General features: G+C 45.2%; 1 protein-coding gene across 1 annotated transcript in view; it reads left to right on the plus strand.

Moving 5' to 3' along the window:
• The first annotated feature begins 395 nt into the window (after positions 1-395).
• MXRA5 (matrix remodeling associated 5) overlaps positions 396-14,209 on the plus strand; it is a 73,760-nt gene continuing 59,946 nt past the window's right edge. Inside the window, exon 1 of the mRNA XM_030202079.1 lies at positions 396-857. The gene's annotated coding sequence lies outside the window, so the exon portion shown is untranslated. The remainder of the gene's footprint in view (positions 858-14,209) is intronic.

Below are 14,209 nucleotides of genomic sequence, written 5' to 3' on the forward strand. Positions count from 1 at the left end.
TTTTTCATTGTGTGCACCCCTTGTACTGAGGATCCCTGCAGGGGAAGGAGATCCATAGAGAAGACTTTGCCTGCATAGTTTAATATCTCCCCATATGCGAATAAAACCGAGTGAAATGAACCACTGCCAGTGGAGATCTGAATTTTATCTTCCACAGCCTGCTCTGCTTTTCCCCACTCCCTGGGTCTTATTACTTCTCAGCTGTGGCTGCCTCCTCACCTCCATCCAATAGCCAGAGGTACAGTAGCAGAAGGAGCAATCCATCAGCTTCACAGGCTTCCCCCTCACCACCACTTCTGCATCTGATCCTCCCAGCAGAGCCGCCCACCAAGAAAGAGTTGAAGTTCAAAAGCTCCCTCCCTCCTCCTCCTTTTAAAGCACCACTGAAGAAAAGAAGCAGCAGCAAAAGAAGGGGATTTGAGCTCGATATTTGTTTTAAATTTCGGAGTCACTGCATCCCGCAGCTTTGCATTTCTGAATCCCGGGGAACTTTTCATCTGCCCAACTTAGATGCTCTGGAGACAGGAGGGAAGTGAGCGCAGTTTCTCTCCGCCTGAGTCAGAGAGACTGTCAGAAATGCAGAAGAGTGGAAATCCTTGAAAGGCTTCAGGTAGCCAGGACCATTTGATTTCATTTCCTTACTTACTGAGTTTCTTCTTCTGCTCCCTTCATTTTTTTACGAACACGTTGGAGGATTTTTTTTTGTTGTTGTTGGTAAATGAAACTGATGACATGAATGGATTTTAATTTTATTTATGGCTCCACAAATGGATGTTATAACTATTAGGATGGTGATGGTCACGACAAAAAAAGGAATAAGAAATTAATTCAGACACAGAAAGAGGGATTATTTTTCGGTAAGTTTTGAGCGCTTCAGTGTTATTGAATAAAGTAAACTGAGACTTAAAACACTCCTGTCAGTATATTATTGACACGTGTAGCTGAATCATTAATTTACCAGAGCCTTTCAAAGGGAAAAACGCAGGTATTGTATTATTTTTTTCATTTACTTCTGTTTATATTTTGTTCTCCACTCGTGCTGATTTTTTGAAGTGAAGAGTTATTTAGAAAGTTTAAAAAAATAATAAAATTTGCTGGTCTATAAATACTGCAAATCTTGTTCTATGGATTCACCTTCGCCTTGTTCTTCAGGTTTGCAAAGAACTGAAAGTCTGGAACATGCAAAACCAAGTTAATAAAGAAAGCTGCCTTTTGGCCACGTTTACATATAAAAGTAATGCAATGCCGTCCCCTGTAGCTACAATAGCCCTAACTAGAAAAATAACGAAGCAATGGTACGATTAACTGAGCGATTGAACAGTCTGCACCTGAATGCACTCTTTTCTGAGCTACTAATTGCCAGTAAGGGCTAGTGAAGTTTCTGCTAATGAGAACCATGTGTGTGCCTCGAGGTCCATGTGGGGCGCTAGCGCGGTACCACTGGGAGCCAAAGCCCGTCCTGCTATAACCCTGCACCCCCCCCCCCCCCCCCCCCGTCTCATTGTGGTGGCTGGCTTCCTCTGGGTGGAAGAACGGGACAATAAGAAAATAGGGGGTTGGGAGAGGGAGTCCTGCCTCCCCCCCCCCCCCCCCCCCAGTCTCATTGTGGTGGCTGGCTTCCTCTGGGTGGAAGAACGGGACAATAAGAAAATAGGTGGAAAGGGGGGTGGGAGGGGGAGTCCTGCCTCCCCCCCCCCCCCAGTCTCATTGTGGTGGCTGGCTCCCTCTGGGTGGGTGGAAGAACGGGACAATAAGAAAATAGGTGGAAAGGGGGGTGGGAGGGGGAGTCCTGCCTCCCCCCCCCCCCCCCCCAGTCTCATTGTGGTGACTGGCTTCCTCTGGGTGGAAGAACGGGACAATAAGAAAATAGGTGGGAGGGGGAGTCCTGCCTCCCTCCCCCCCCCCCCCAGTCTTATTGTGGTGGCTGGCTCCCTCTGGGTGGGTGGAAGAACGGGACAATAAGAAAAATAGGTGGAAAGGGGGGTGGGAGGTGGAGCCCTGCCTGCTGCTGCTGCTGAGACTGGTTAAATCATCAGCTTATTCATGTGTGTTATTTCTGTCAGTTGGAGAGACTTCAGGAAATCCCTGCCAGATAGCTCAGTCTTCCACTGTATTAAATCAAACTGCCTCGATGACTTAAGCTCATCAAGTTGACAATAGGAATAATCCTAATAAGCGGTATCTGTCTTTGATTTGATGTGGAAAAAAAAAGCATTGGAATTTTCAGCACAATTTGCAGACAGCGTTTTTTTTGTTTTTTTTTAAAGAACAGTTTGCTTTCCATTAAACTCTCCGTCGTCCTTGTGGGTCTGAACTGCTGCCTTCCGAGATGTGCCCTTTGGGCTAGGCCACGCCCCTTCCTGAGGAGCAGTGGGCATTTTTCTGTGCTGCAGTTACGAGCCCCTTGGGCACAACAGAACACCAATGGCCATATCCAGTCTAAGAAAGTAATGGGCAGCAAAAAGGAGAAGTGGATAGACAGGGGGCCTTTTGACTACACTGCACTAACATTTAACTGCAAAGCCTCTGTGTTAATTGTCAGGGGAATCTTCCCATGCGCCACTCAGATAACAGAGACAATACACTTAACACAAATCCTATAACTGGGCACCTCCATTTCTGTGATCCATGGGCACATGGCAGAAGCCTAGTCTGTAATAGAACCTAGTCACCCAGGTTTCATTATGGAACACTAGCATAACCCAGCATCAGTGCACCTAACATTTCTGCTAGTATCAGTGCATCAACCACAGACCTAGCATCACCACGGTTGCCTAAATGCGGCAAAGATGAGTGCAATTTAGAGCAGGGGCGTAGCCAGACTTCAGTGGGAGGGGGTCCAGAGCCCAAGGTGAGGGGGCACATTTTAGCCCCCCCCCCCGCCGCCGCCACCACCACCAACAACTTTGACCCCCCCCTTGCCGATGACCCTCTTGACCCCCCCTCCAGCCGCCAACCCTCCCCTGCCACCGCCATCGCCTACCTTTGCTGGTGGGAGACCCCAACCCCCACCAGCCGAGGTCCTCTTCTTCCGGCGCAAGGCTTCGTTCTGTTTCTGTGAGTCTGACATCAACGTGCAGGACGTCAGACTCACAGAAACAGAACGAAGCCTTGCAGATCAGCCAGTGGCCGCGTTGCTGGCTGGTCTGCTGGCTGATCTGCAAGGCTTCATTCTGTTTCTGTGAGTCTGACGCCGTGCAGGACGTCACACTCACAGAAACAGAACGAAGCCTTGCGCCAGAAGAAGAGGACCTCGGCTGGCGGGGGTTGGGGTCCCCCGCCAGCAAAGGTAGCCGACAGCGGTGGTGGGAGGAGGGGTCGAGAGGGTCATCGGCAGGGGGGGTCTAGGGCCAAATCCACGGGGGGCCCAGGCCCCCCCGTGGCCCCCCGTATCTACGCCACTGATTTAGAGTATTCTGTAAGTTTTGCATGTAATTGGGAGCCCTGCCCATATCCTACCTATGCTCTACTCACATGTAGGCTCCCTTGCAAATATATGCTCAGTAAGCTGTGTGGATATTTGCACAGTAGCACTTAGGTGCCCTGCTGGTACTTTCATGGGTAAGTGGACACTTTCATGCGTAAGTGCTAGTATTGTAAATATTGGTGCATGAAAGATGCATGTAAGTGCAGTTGCCTAGTTTATAGAATTGTCCCTATGCCTCCAAATTCTATAAATGGACACACAGTTGTAGAATAGGGCCAGTTATGTGCATAACATAATTAACTAACTGGCACTGAATTGGTGATAAATACCAACAGTTCACCAGCACTAATTGTATTTGTTGCTGAAAGGGTAATGGGTTATATAGAGGGGCATAATCGAATGGGGCACACCCAAGTTATCCGGAGGACGTCCTCACAGGACGTCCAGATGAAGGGGCGGGGAAACCTGTATTATCAAAACAAGATGGGCGGCCATCTTTTATTTCGATAATACGGTCGGGGATGCCTAAATCTCAACATTTAGGTCGACCTTAGAGATGGTTGTCCCTAGAGATGGTCGTCCCCGATTTTCAGCGATAATGGAAACCGAGGACGCCCATCTCAGAAATGACCAAATCCAAGCCATTTGGTCATGGGAGGAGCCAGCATTCATAGTGCACTGGTCCCCCTGACGTGCCAGGACACCAACCGGGCACCCTAGGGGGAATTGCAGTAGACTTCAGAAAAAGCTCCCAGGTGCATAGCCTTCTTACCTTGTGTGCTGAGCCCTCCCAAAACCCACTTCCCACAACTGTACACCACTACCATAGCCCTTAGGGATTAAGGGGGCACCTAGATGTGTGCACAGTGGGTTTGTGGTGGGTTTTGGAGGACTCACATTTACCACCACAAGTGTAACAGGTAGGGGGGATGGGCCTGGGTCCGCCTGCCTGAAGTGCAGTGCATCCACTAAAACTGCTCCAGGGACCTGTATACTGCAGTCAGGGAGCTGGGTATGACATTTGAGGCTGGCATAGAGGCTGGCAAAAAATATTTTTAAAGGTTTCTTTTAGGGTGGGAGGGGGTTAGTGACCACTGGGGGAGTAAGAGGAGGTCATCCCTGATTCCCTCCGGTGGTCATCTGGTCAGTTTGGGCACCTTTTGAGGCTTGGTCACAAGAAAAAATGGAACAAGTAAAGTCGGCCAAGTGCTCATCAGGGACGCCCTTCTTTTTTCCATTATCAGTCGAGGACGCCCATGTGTTAGGCTCCGCCCCAGCCCTGCCTTCGCTATGCTATGCTTCCAATAATAAACACAACAGCGAAGATGACACTCAAAAAACATAAAAAAATTAAAAAAAGAAGAAAAAAATATGAAAAACCAGACGACACTTCAAATAAAAAAATTTGTTAAATAACGTAGAAATGTATTTACTTCGCTATGCTTCCGACATGCCCCTGTGAACTTTGGTCGTCCCCGCGACGGAAAGCAGTTGAGGACGCCCATCTCTCGATTTGTGTTGAAAGATGGATGCCCTTCTCTTTCGAAAATAAGCCTGTTAATAACTTAAATTCTGAACTAAGGGTGACTATTAGCCAGCCAACAGCAGTGTTGCAAATACAGCAACCTGAAATTGTCATGTTGCAGTGTACATGTGGTCCAGTGACACACCTTTCTGTCTGAATGTCAATCTTTTAAAATAACTTAAATGAAATCTGAAAGTATAAATAAATTAATCAAATAGTTTTACAAACTTGCCTCCCTGTTTACTAAGCCATGCGACAATGTCGACACAGCCCATTCAATGTGAATGGGTTGTGTTGGCACCAGCACACGGCAGCTGCTAGTGCGGCTTAGTAAACAGGGGGGGGGGGGTGGTATGATTTAATGTTTTTCCTAATTATTCATTATGGAATTTAGGGGTCCTTTGACTAAGCTAGGGTAAGCACTAACGCATGCTTCCCGCAAATTAAAATGCACTACCGCGAGGCGCGCTCAGGCATTCCGTAGTAGTTTTTGCATGTGCACGTGCTACTCATGTGCTAAAAAGTAAGTTTTTAGTGCATGAGCCTTTAGTGCCTACAAAGTAAGTGTCAGTAAGAGCTCAGGTTGTAATGGCCATGATCTAATGGGAAAATTAGTGTGTGGCCATTATTGAAGTAATCAGAAAACTGGCCATTTCCCAACAGTGCTAAAAGTGGTCTTAGTGCATGGGAAAGACCCACGCTGGGGATAGCACAGGCCACTTTGTAGCACTGCTTAGTGAAAGGGTCCCTTAGTTTCTAATGTTTTTTTTTTTTGCTACTATCTTATACCTAGTTATTAAAAAACGCATTTATATTCTTGTTTGTATGAATTAATTCTTTAACTATTCTTGCTTTATTGACTTTTTATATTTCTTTTTATCATCTTTTCTTTTCTCATTTCTCATGACTAAAGTCTAATGTTTTTTTTTGTCCCTATTTTCCCTATGAAAGTCTTTTCTTTCTGTCCACTCAGTGGCTATTTCTTTCTTTTCCCCTTTCTCTTCATTATCACCTTCACATATGTCTTAAATTATATTTCCTTTGTTTTTCCTCTCTAGTTTACTCTTTCTATACTAGCTGCTGCTTCTTCCTTTCTTCTTCTCTATTACTGTCATTCCTTATCAACTGACTTCTTCTGTCCCTTCCAATTCCCTTCCATGTACCTATGTCACCATACTTCACACTCTCCTTCATAAGTATATAAGAATAACCATACTGGGTTAGACTGGTGGTCCATCAAGCCTAGTATCCTGCTTCCAACAGTGGCCAATACAGGTCACAAGTACTTGGCAGAAACCCAAATAGTAGCAACATTCCATGGTACCAATCACAGGGCAAGCAGTGGCTTCCCCATCTCTCTCTCAATAGCAAACTATGGACTTTTCCTCCAGGAACTTGACCAAACCCTTTTAAAACTCATTTATGCTAACTGCTGTTATCACATCCTCTGGCAATAAGTTCCAGAGCTTAGCTATTTATTGAGGGGAAAATTTTTTCTTCCTATTTTTTTAAAGTATTTCCATGTAATTTCCTTGACTGTCCCCTAGTCTTTGTACTTTTTGAAAGAGAAAAATATTGATTCATTTCTACTCGTTCTACACCACTCAGGATTTGTACACCACAGTCATATCCCTCCTCAGCTGTCTCTTTAGCCTTTCCTCATACAGAAGGTGTTCCAACCCCTTTACCATTTTGTCTGCTCTTCTTTGAATTTTTTCTAATTCCACTATATATTTTTTGAGATACGGCAACCAGAACTGAACAAAATACTCCTAGTGAGGTCGCACCATGGAGCGATACAGAGGCATTAAAATATTCTTGGTCTTCCTTTCCTAATAATTCCTAGCATCCTGTTTGTTTGTTTGTTGTTTTTTTGGCAACCGCCTTATTTATATCTTTCTCGGTTCATCCAGATTTCTTTCCAAATTTTTTGACTTTCACCTTTTACTTCTCTTTCACCTTTAGTTTACTCACTTGCCTCCATCTTTGTTTCTCCATGTCTCTTCGTCTTCCCACTTTTTTCTTTATCCTTCCCTTGCCCCTTTCCCCGAGGGGTTTATCTTCACATTTTTCTGGCATCTCCTTCTCTTATTTCCATCTTCTGCTGTATTCCTTTTTTTCTTGCCTTCATTTCTCCCTCTGCCTCATGTCTCTCTCTCTCTCTCTCTGTTTCCTTTTGCCCATTCTCCTTCTTTCTCTCTACCTCTTTGTATCTCATACCTTTTCATTCTTATCGTTATGTTTATTAAGGATTTTTTTTTTTTTTACTATACTGGTATCTCCTTGTCCTTCTGTATACTTATCGCTTTCTTTCCTGTAGCATGTCATACTGCTTTACTTCCAGACTCTGCAGCAAATCTCTCTTGTCACTTTACTCTCCTCCCATGATATTTGTGCCGGAAGGAATGGAAAGTTCATTTGAGCACAATCCTGCCTTACTCCAATTGTATCAAATGTGGCTCTCATGAGAGAACTGCTGAATCAACAGTAACTGCATCACATTAATAAAAATCAGCTGAACTGTATGTCAACAATACCCCGCAGTCTAAACGTTAATACTCTTTGGAAATCCATCAGAAGCAAACTCTTCCTAATTAGAGCAATGGATCAAAATGGAAATGAGTTGAAATTCTAAAAGTAGTCCTGATGCGGTCTGAAAACGATAAATTCTTCTAAGAGAGATCATAGTAGAGAAGGCTCTTTATTTGTATAGGGCTTCTAGTCTTAAGCATTTATGAGCATTTAGGGGCCTACGCGCGTCCAACATGCGCCAGATTGGAGTTACCACCCGGAAACCACGTGGGCCTTGCAGTAATTTCAGTTTTTTTGCGCGCGTTGGCTACGCGCATCTGAAAAATATTTTTTATTTTCTGGCGTGCGGCAGCTACGCACGTCAAGTGGCATTTGACACACGTAGACCATTACCGCCCGGTTACCACGTGACAACTTACCGCTAGGTCAATGGCTTGCAGTAAGGTATCAGACCCAGCATGGACACGCGGCAATCTTCATTTTGCCGCACATCTGTTTTCGGCAAAAATGTTAAAAAGGCAGTTGTTGTAGGCACGCTAAAAAATAATTCTGTGCATGCCCAAAATATGCGTCTACACTACTTCAGGCCATTTTTCAATGCACCTTAGTAAATGGACCCCTTAGGTATTTATTTTCTAGCTATTTGGGGCTCTTTGTGAGTACAAATAAATTAGGGTTTATCAGTGTTTTTGTAGCACTGATATCTTTGCTGAGCACCTTTTCTGGGAGAATCAAATACATTCATTTGTGTAGATGAGGAATCATCGGCATAGACAAGTTCCATAAACAAAGTGGAGGATCCATGTCAGGCAAGGGGAAGGGTTAAAGAGTTTGCTGGTATTTTTTCAATATACACTTATTTTATATTCTTCACTCTGGGGTTGTTTTATCAGTGCTAATCATCTTAAACCTAAAATCAGAAGCCCTCTTTATATACTAGATCTAAATTCCCCAAACAAGTCAACAGTAGTACCAGAATATAGCTGTAGAAGTGCCATAACATAGTAGATGATGGTAGAGAAAGACCAATTGACCCATCCCAGGGCAAGCAGTGGCTTCCCCATGTCTGTCTCAATAGCAAAACTATGGACTTTTCCTCCTGGAACTTGACCAAACCCTTTTTAAACCCAGATACGCCATCCGCTGTCCAATTATTCTGGTCTGCACAACTGGGATGCATCTAAGGTACAGCCACACAGCATATTTACAAATGATTCTGTCAACTTCCTGCTTTGTACTCTACTATCTCAGAGATGTGAGCATCCCAAATTCTCCATTTAGTTCAGACCTCAGCATTCCTCATTTCCCATGTCTAACCACAAAGTTTTGTAATAATCTGGATTCAGTAAATGGCACTGAAATGTAGGCGCCAGAAACATCTGAGCGGAAATAGTATTGTACAAAGGCTGCTCCGTGCTAAGTGCCCTTTGTAGAATAACACTTAGGGCTTGATTCTATATATGGCGCCTGAAAAATCTGCATGGAATAAATTTCCACCTAAGCATATACTATAAGTGGTGCCTAGATTTAGGCGCGGCATATAGAATACGCTTAGTTGGTATCCATTTACACCAAGGGAAACGTGGTGTAAATACTGGCATGTAGATTTAAGCACAGAAGAGTCTTTAGCTCTGAAGGGGTTTCCCTGGAGCTCTTTGAGGCTTTCTCCATCCACTGTTAATAGTATGTCAGCGGACGTCCGGCATAGATTGCAACCTAATTGAGGATTTTTATTTATTTGTTGCATTTGTACCCCACATTTTCCCACCTATTTGCAGAATCAATGTGGCTTACATAGTACTGATGGTGTTCGCCAAGACAGATTGAGAAGCAAGTACAATGTGATGTTGTGGTTGAGTAAGGTTCGTGTGTTTCAGGCACGATTGGGATGGAAGAGAGGAGGGGTTAGGTAATGTCCATAACGAGCTTTGTTTTTGCTGTGTTGCAAAGTTCAGGCATTTATGTTGGGTCAGTAGGGTATGCCTTTTTGAACAGGGTGGTTTTTAGTGATTTCCTGAAGTTTAGATGGTCGTAGGTTGTTTTCACAGCTTTTGGGAGTGCGTTCCACAGTTGTGTGCTTATGTGGGAGAAGCTGGATGCATAAGTTAATTTGTATTTGAGTCCTTTGCAATTTGGATAGTGGAGGTTTAGATAGGTTCGTGATGATCCAGTGTTTCTAGTTGGTAGGTCTATGAGGTCTGTCATATATCCTGGGCTTCGCAAATTTTGAAGGCTATACTTTTTTGATTGGGAGTCAATGCAGTTTTTTTCGGAGGGGTTTAGCGCTTTCGAACCGAGCCTAGCTGCAGTGTTTTGAGCGGTCTGGAGTTTCTTTGTGAGTTGTTCTTTGCATCCTGCATAAATTCCATTGCAATAGTCTGCATGGCTTAATGCCATTGATTGTATTAAGTTGCAGAATATTTCCCTCGGGAAGAATGGTTTCACACATTTAAGTTTCCACGTTGAGTGGAATATTTTCTTAACTGTGGAGTTCACTTGGCTCTCAAGTGTAAGGTTCCGGTCGATTGTAACGCCGAGTATTTTCAGGCTGTCTGAGATAGGGAGGGTGTAGTCTGAGGCGGTTAAAGTTGTGGGTTTGTTCTTATTGTGTTAAGAGGATGAGGCAGTGGGTTTTTTCAGTGTTTAGTTTGAGTTGAAATGCATTTGCCCACGAGTTCACGGTGTTCAGACTGAGCTTAATTTCACTGATAATTTCTGACAGGTCATGTCTAAAGGGGATGAATATTGTGACGTCATCTGCGAAGTTGAACGGGTTGAGGCCATGGTTGGCTAGGGACTTGACTAGTGGGATCCTCATTAGGTTGAACAGTATTGGTGATAGTGATGAACCTTGAGGTACTCCGCAGTCTGCATTCCACGGTGGTGAGATGTTTGAGTTTACTTTCACTTGGTATGTTCTGGTAGTCAGAATGCCCTTGATCCAGCTAAGTATATTTCCTCCAATCCCAAAGTAGTCAAGGAATCTTAGTAGTATATTGTGGTTTACCATGTTGAATGCACTTGACATGTCGAATTGGAGGAGAAGTACACTTTTACCTGTAGCTATTTCCTGCTTGAATTTGGTCAGAAAAGTGACTAGCACAGTTTCAGTGCTATGGAGGGGACGAAATCCTGATTGCGATTCGTGTACTATTGAGAATTTGTGTTTGTAGTCCGTGAGTTGTTTGGTTACCATGCTTTCCATCAGAGTATATTTTGTGTTAAAACTAATGCTCAACACTTTAGCACATCCAAAGTTAGACCATTTTTGCTGCATTAGACACATGGTAGCGCCTAATAACGTCTTATTTTAGAACTTCTATTGAAAAAGACTAATTTCCGGTACATAATAATTATCTTTCAGGTTTCTGAATGTCTCTGTGTATCCTTCCTCCAGGGTAAACATTCTTAAATTCTCAAGTCTTATTTCAAAGGGCTTGAGAGAAAAACTCCACAGCATTTTGGTAGCCCTTCTCTGGGCTGCCTCTTCTCTTTTTCTCTCCTTTCAGAAGTACAGATGGTTATTTTAGAAGCTCTATTCTTGTTTTGGATGTCTGAAAACTGGCATTTAGATGTCCATATTGCATGTTCATCCAAATCCCAGTTTTACAAAGGCAGGATATGGACGTCTAATACTGCAGTATGTCCACATGACAAGGTCATGTGGTCTGGGCGTGTTTTCAGCAGGACTAGGGAGGGCCCAAAATATAGAGGTCCAACTGGAAGGGACATCCAAGTCTAAAAAGATGGACATCCATGTTTAGACCTAGTACTTGTCACATCCAGGTTATAGAAAGGTGCTCTGATTGAGCAGTTCTCCACTGAATAGAGATAAAGGAGGTCACAGTAGGTATTTTTCTTTACCTGGAGTGCTCACAATTATTAAAATAAAAAAAAATTACAAGGATCTGGAAGGGGAGGTGTGGCCAAGATGGCAGCATGTTAGTTTGGTGCTCTTTACCTATCCCTGCGTGTCTGCTTTGTGTGTTGCTTCCTTTGAGAACTATGTCTCAGTCAAAAAGGAAGGGAATTCTTAAGGTCATCCCCTCTGCGGCCCAAACTTCTTCTCTAGTGCAGCAAACGCTGAAACGCTATGCCTCCAAGTAGCCTCAGATTGTTCTGAGAAAAGAAGGCCCTGCTGAAAGTTTGGGTCAGGGAGCGTACGTTCTTCTGGGGCAAGACGTATCTCTGTCTCCCCCTGAGTCCAGCATCTCACCACGTCCGGCAGCAGTTCGCAACTTCTTTGTTTTCTGCAGGAAATGGCTATGCAGCAAGGAAAGCACTTGCCACGCGGCCTTTTCAGGGGGGGAGCCCTTACCACCACCCATTGAGATGGCGGTAAGAGCTCCCGCATTAACCCCGACAGTAACTGGGCAGCGCGTGGCACTGCCTGATTACCGCTGGATACACATTGGCACTACAAAATAAATATATTTTTGTAGCGCCGGATATGATGGTGCACTGGGGGTGGGAAATACTGCCAGGATGCTGCATTAGCCCAGTGGTACTTCCTTTTTAGCAAGCGCTAAGCCTGTGTTGGGCTTAGCGCTACTTTGTAAAAGGGGACCTTAATGAGATTTATTATATAAGACGGTAAGATACCATAAAGAATCTGATGAACAAGAACACAGAGCTTAAATGAAATTCTTTCATTGATAGGTAACCGGTGTAGGTCCTTAAGAAGAGGAGATGCTTTAACGTAACACGGTGATCTATATATAAGAATAGCACTGAGTGCTGATTTTGACACCCAGATTTGGGCACCTGCTAAAAACCAGGTGTAATTCCCGGCAGGGCCACTGAGAGGGGGGGACAGGGGGGACAAACTTCCCCGGGCCCGGGCCTCCGGGGGGGGGGGGGGGGCAGCACTGCCGCCGCAGTCCGGCCCACCCGCCCTTCGTCACTCCCTGGCATTGAATTTAAGCGCCTCACCTTCGAAAGCGCAGCAAGCAGCGGCAGACCACTCCTTCCTTCCGTGTCCCGCCCTTGCCTGACGTAACCTGCGAGGGCGGGACACAGAAGGAAGGAGTGGTCTGCCGCTGCTTGCTGCGCTTTCGAAGGTGAGGTGCTTAAGGTCTGTGCAGAGGGCCCGGGGTGGAGAGAGGGCCCGGTGGCGGGTGGAGGGGGGCCTGGCGACCTCGGGTATGGGGGGGCCTCGTCCCGGGCCTGGCCCAGTCTCTCGGTGGCCCTGATTCCCACATCTACAGTATTCTTTAACAATGCATGCAAATTTTAGGAGCACCTTGACCCATTCATGCACCTCCCATGACCACACCCTTTTGGGTTGCGTACGATTGGGCCATTTTACTAAATGGCGGTAAAAAGGGCCCAGTGCTAGTGGCAGAGGCCCTGTTTACCACAGCGGGTAAAAAGGCCAAAAAAAGACATGGCTATCCGGTAAGATTGGTCTTACCGCCTGGCCATGCAGGGGGAGCACTTACCGCCACCCACTGAGGTTGTGGTAAGGGCTCCCATGTTAACCCAGAAGTAACCGGGTAGTGTACAGCGCTGCCTGATTACTGCCAGGTAACCCCCTGCGGAAATATTTTTTTGAATATTTCTTCTACTGCCAGAAATGTGCACACTGGGGATGGAACTACTCCTGGCGCCCACGTTGGGCCAGCAGTAGCTCCAAATTGGCATACGGTAAGCTCACGGTGGGCTTACCGTCGCTTAGTAAAAGGGCCCCTATGGGATTTGAACTCACATTGTTATAGAATAGCACATAGCAAAATGTGCGCGCAAATTCAAATTGGTGTCAATTAATGACAATTAGCACCAAATTGTTGGTATTAATTGGCTTGTAAGCCAGTTTTAGTTGGGCACACATCCTGGATCAGCACCCAAACCTTGGTGCCTAATTTTGGGTGCCATATATATAAAATCCCGGGGAAATACACAAAAAGATATAAAATGTGGAAACAGGCAATTTGACAGTAGGAGAATATGACAATGAGTAGAACAGAATATTAACAGAAAATTACAATGTGAGAATATGTATGACAAATGCTCATTCATTCCACAGTTTGCAATTTAGTAATATCTCTTAAAGTGAAAGAAAAATTCTGGGCCTTATATTCAAAATGGTTTCATCAGGCAGGAGAGGCTCCTGCCCAGTTAGATGCTGCTGAGCTGGTCATCTGGCAATATTCAGTGGCACTTAAGTGGGTAGCACTGCTGAATTTGGCCTCTGACCACCCCAGCACAGGGTGGTGCTTAGGCAGAGCCTGAGTGGAGCCAGCACTTAACCAGTTAGTCAGCTAACCAGCTAATACACAGATAAAGGAGCCCTTTTAGTAAGCCGCGTAGGTGAGTTCACGCATCCTACATGCGTCAATTTTGAACTACCATCCGGCTACCACGTGGCCTGGACGGTAATTTCATTTTTTATGAGCGTCCGCTACGTGCGCTGGAAAATATTTTTATTTTTTGGTTAACCAGGGGGTAATTGTCATTGTATGCGCGCTGATGATTACCGCCCGGTTAACACGTGAGACCTTACCGCTAAGTCAATGGGTGGCGGTAAGGTCTCAGGCCCAAAATAGATGTGCGCCAATTTTCATTTTGCCACACATCTGTTTTCGGCCCCCCCCCCCCCCCCCCCCCCAAAAAAAGGCCTTTTTTTCAGGTGTGCTGAAAAATGGACCTGAACACGCCCTAATACACACGTCTACACCAGCGCAGGTCATTTTTCGGCACACCTTAGTAAAAAGACCCCAAAGGTA

The sequence above is a fragment of the Microcaecilia unicolor genome, chromosome 4 (assembly GCF_901765095.1).
Source record: "Microcaecilia unicolor chromosome 4, aMicUni1.1, whole genome shotgun sequence".
NCBI classification, from domain to species: Eukaryota; Metazoa; Chordata; class Amphibia; order Gymnophiona; family Siphonopidae; genus Microcaecilia; species Microcaecilia unicolor.